A 5,235-nucleotide genomic window follows, 5' to 3' on the forward strand; every position below is an offset into this window, starting at 1 on the left:
ATTACTTTTTCAAAAGGGGAGCCAACATTATTTTTGATATCATCTCTTAGAGAGGAAGTTTAGAGAAAGAGGAGGCTAGAGACACTATTGGAGATTTTCATCAACAAGGAGCAAACCTCTTCCATGGAGTTAGCCCTTGAGGGTTGGAGAATCCTCACCATGAGTGGTTAGACATCCTCTTGGGGCTAGAGTTAGCCCCAAGCATGCTTTCTATATCTTAATCTTGTGTATTATTGAGGGATTAGTGTTGTAATTAATGTTTTGACACTTTGATATTTATAGATCTTGTTTAATCAATGATTTGTGTGGTTTAATGCTTCTAGTTGATCATTTCATTCTATTCGTATGTCTATGTATGCTAGAATTGATGTTCATGTTCTTGTCTCTAGATTTTGTGTTGTTGATGCATGTCTATGTCTATTGATGCCATGGATTTAGAGATTGTCAAAACATAGTGCTTAAAAGAATGCTTTTGTGATTCTCTTGATGGTTCATGCTTATCTCTTGATGGATTGTGCCTCTCCCCTAGTTTATTTTCATGCTAGTAGCTTAGATGTAATGTAGTTGTAGTGTAGTGTTAAATGGGAGGACAATCCATGCTTGTTGTTTGATGTTCCAAGCTTTTGAATGCAAGTAGCATATGTCTCTAATCTTATGTTGTATTTAGATTGTGAGCCAAATGAAAGGATTAATGACTTGTTTTGATTTATTGTGCCTTTCACATGATGTTTAGACAATACATGCTTAACTAGTCATCCTTGCTTGTTGAATCAACCAAATACACACACACACTAATATTGCAACACCCTAATTGCCCTCATTAATTACTTATCAATAATATAGAAATACATTGCTTGGTGGTGATCTCTAAACCCCAAGACTCTTCTCTCTCTTACTTACTCTTAATTGCACTCTTTTGCTATTACTTAGTTTAATTTAGTTGCTCTTTAATCAATCAACCAACCAATTGTTTGATCACTCGACCTACTAGATTCCACAATCAACTCCGACATTGCTCAATCCCCATAATCCCTTGGGACGATCCCTACTCGCCTTAGCCATATTTATAGTGAAAGGTAGTAGTGGCTTCTATAAGTGTAAAACTCTTGGCCATCGCCTTAATGCACATTCTTAAGCTTATGGTAGGACGACGACCATAGTTTTTGGCGCCGTTGCTGGGGATTTGTTGACTAGATTTGGCAACGTCAAATTTGTGGAATTGATTAGGATTAGTACTTTTTTGATCGTGTTTTTACTTTATTTTTCTTTTTGGTTACTTATTGTGTTGTTCTTACTTAACTAGGTGCATTGTTGGAGAGGAAGCAAGCAAATGAGCCATTGAGCATTCAATTCAAGCAAGCAAAGAAAGGAAAAATGCTAAAAACTTAAAAATATTTTGCTAAGCTAAGCTTTAAAATTTGGAGTTGAAGTGCTAAAGGACCTTTGTGAGACTTTCTTTACTCAATTCCTTAGTTAAATCGTCGGCTCGCGTGGAGGCTTGTAATTCAATTCTTAGATAAATCGTGAGCCCGTGTGGAGACTATTTTATTGTTCTTTACATCATCTTTGTTAAAGCATAGGAATATGGGTTAAGTGTTTGTGGAGGGAGTTTCATTGCATTGTTGTGAAGGCATAGTGTTTGTCATTCTTTGTGTTTGTTGTGTTTTGTATTGTGCATTCATGGGCATCGTTCATTAAGACCAACTCTTGCCCCTTTTGATTTGCATCTTGAATCTATCGTTAGAAATCCTAGGGGAAGAGGAAGTTCAAATAGAGCCAATCTTTCAATGGATGACCATAATGATGACCATATTGAGGACATTGGTCACATAGACCAACAAGGTATATCCTTCATCCTAATGTGCACAATAAAAACATACAAGTACCATTAGGCATGACTAGGCCATTCATTCACCAACCACCACAACAACAAGGCCAAGTTCCATATGGAATGCCAAGGCCAATGTATGCTCCACAACCTCCCGTCATTAATCAAGGAATTCATAACCAAGGTGTTCATGTTGCACCTCAAATAGCTAATCCACCTCTTGCTTTAAGAGATCACTATGTGCCTAATGAATACAATGCACCCACATGCATTCAATTGCCACCATTTAGAGCGCATCGTTATGAAATTAAAGCACAAAATATTCAAATGCTTCCTAACTTTCATGGACTTCCTAGTGAAGAACCTCACAAGTATTTGGATGAGTTTCTTGAAGTATGTTCCACCGTAAAATATACGGACATGCCGGAAGAGGTCTTAAGACTCAAACTTTTTCCATTCACTTTAAAAGACAAGGCAAAGTATTAGTTTAACAATCTTAGGCCTTTTTCAATCACTTCTTGGGCGGAAATGCAACAAGAGTTTTTAAAGAAGTACTATCCGGTTTCTAAGACCAATGCCATGAGAACCTCAATTCGAGAATTTTCACATGGGGATGGAGAAACATTTCATGAGGTATGGGAACGCTTCAATGAATTGCTTAGGAAGTGTCCACATCATGACATGCCCAAATGGTAATTAGTTCAATATTTCTTTGAGAGCTTATCGGACAACTATAAGGGTATGGTTGATGCTTCCATGGGTGGCTCTTACATTGATAGGCATGAGGATGACGTGTGGCGTATTTATGAAAGCATGAGTGAAAATTCTTTGCATAGAACACTATCATCCAAGAATGGTAGAAATTCATAAGGTAGGAAGAGTGTAAGCTTACATCAAGTCGAACATTCAAATGAAATAGCTGCCGAAATGAAGTCTTTGTCTCAAAGGTTTGATCAACTTTTGATTAACCAAAACTCGGCGAACCAAGTATCTTCCTTTCCTAACCATTCTCATCGTGCATCAAATGAAACTTGTATGACTTGTTCTAGTGTTCTTCATTCTACTTCTCATTGTCCTCGTGGACAAGTGCAAAATGAGCCTAATGAGTAAGTCAATGTGGCTTTTGTAAACCAAGGGAACAATCTTTATGGTACTCATTACAATCTAAGTTGGAGGAATCATCCTAATTTCTCTTGGAAAAACCAAGGAGAAGGCTTAAACCCTTCCCAAGGCAGTTTCCAAGGGATATACATTCCACCTCCACTTCAAAACCAAGGATCCCAAAGTTATAGACCTTATCAATCACAAGGGAACCAATTTGCTAATTCTCAATTTACCAACCAATCTTATTCCCAAGGAAACACTAGAAGCCCCGCCTTTGAAGAAAAAGTTTTAAATGCTTTGGGGACTCTTGAGGCTAACACTCAATTGGTTCATTCTCACTCTCAATCTATTGCAAAGCTAGAAACCCAAGTAGGGCAAATAACAAGCACTCTCAATGCAAGAGAGAAGGGAAAGATGCCCATTAATGCCCTATCTAAGCAACAATATGTTGTGGAAACCCATTCCTTATTGAAAGGGCATACCATTGAACATGTTAATGCGTGACTACCTTGCGGAGTGGTAGAGTTGTGGACAATCAAGTTGAAATGTCCAATGAAGAGAGTGAACCGGTGCAACCTCAAGTTGTCACCCGTCCCATTTCACATCCCATTCCTCCTTCATTGCATATACATGATCTTGCAAATGAGAAAATTTTTGAAAAATGTGTTTGAAAAAGAATTTTTGAAAAATGATGTTGAAAAGGTTTATTTGAAAACTTCTTATGTTGAAGAGAGTTCAAAAGAAAATTTTGAAAAAGTGTTCGAACTAAAGGTTCCATTTCCAGATACCTTAAAAGGATCCATTTCAAAAGACAAGCAAAATGCAAAAACCAATGAAATCATGGAAATGTTTAGGCAAGTGAAAGTTAATCTTCCACTATTGGATGCAATCAAGCAAATTCCGACTTATGCCAAATTCTTGAAAGACTTGTGCACCCAAAAGCGGAAGAACAAGAGCCAAACACCAAGAAAATTGGTTTTGACCGAGCAAGTAAACTAAATTTTGCAATATAACACTCTTCCAAAGTTTAAGGACCTCGGTTCACCCACTACATTATGCATCATTGGTGATCATATCATTAATCGAGTACTTCTTGACTTAGGAGTAAGTGTTAACCTTCTTCCATATTTGGTCTATGTTAAATTGGGCCTAGGTGAATTGAAACCGACGTCAATAGTTTTGCAACTTACAGACCGATCCATTAAGAAACCTAGGGGTGTCATTGAGGATGTTTTGATCAAGATTGATAAATTCTTCTTCCCGGTTGATTTCGTTATCATTGACACGGAATCGGTTTCCAATCCTAAGAGCCAAATTCCCGTTATCCTTGGCCGTCCTTTCTTGGCAACCGCTAATGCCAATATAAATTGTAGGACGGGGATAATAAAGATTTCATTTGGCCACATGAAGATGAAGTTGAATATCTTTAATCCCACACCCAATTCATTTGACAAATATGAAGGAGAGGTCAATGTTGTAGAAAAATGTCATGATCTTCAATGTCAAGGAAATGAACTTTTGTGTAAAACCAAAGCTTACAAAGGATCATCTTCAACCTTGCATTCTCAAAGTGTTGTTTCAAATTCTTGCTTTGAAAGGGTATGGAAGCCCAAAAGTTTTGATGTCATAGACAAAGGATCAAAAACCTCTTTTGAGCTTGATCCAACAAGTTCTTCAAAGGACCATTTGTTGGGTAGAGTTCAAAGCATCCATCACCCCAACAAGGAGGGGATACATAGTAAGATCTTTAATCCGGGCTAAAAGAGCCCAATGTCTTGCTAGAGACGTTAAAGACTAGCAAAGGCATTCGTAGGGTGTCAAAACCCTATTCCTCCCCCATTTCTATCTTTCATTTTGTTTCTTGCGAAGTCTAGAAACTTGTTTTTGGTTCAAATGCATTTCAAGGAACTTTGGTGAGGATTGCATAAGCTTTTATGTCATAATTGAGCATTTGGCAAAGTTCAATCGATCTCACATTGGAGTTTGATCGATCGAATTGTGAATTGCACTCAACACTTAGAAAAATTTTCGACCTGCATCCACCTGCAAAATCAGCTCTCTGTCCCATCGTTCAGACCAACTCCAAGATTGATCAAGAGACCTTTGATCGATCCAACTTCCAAGTTCAATCGATCTCAGGACTCAACACTTAGAAAAATTTTAAGCCTGCAAAAACCTGCATATTTTAGCTCTCTGTCTAATCATTCGAAACATTCCAAGATCGATCAAGAAGTTCTTCGATCGATCCAACTTCCTAGTTCGATCGATCTCATGTTCCAACACTTAGCCAAAATTTTGAACCA

General features: G+C 37.7%; 1 pseudogene; it reads right to left on the reverse strand.

Moving 5' to 3' along the window:
• Window positions 1-2,412: 2,412 nt before the first annotated feature.
• LOC132280496 (small nucleolar RNA R71) lies at window positions 2,413-2,511 on the reverse strand (annotated as a pseudogene).
• Between the last annotated feature and the right edge of the window lie 2,724 nt (window positions 2,512-5,235).

This window comes from Cornus florida, unplaced genomic scaffold (assembly GCF_030987335.1).
Source record: "Cornus florida cultivar Cherokee Brave unplaced genomic scaffold, ASM3098733v1 CherokeeBrave_3.0.0_Hap2_Chr10, whole genome shotgun sequence".
In the NCBI taxonomy this organism is placed as follows: domain Eukaryota; kingdom Viridiplantae; phylum Streptophyta; class Magnoliopsida; order Cornales; family Cornaceae; genus Cornus; species Cornus florida.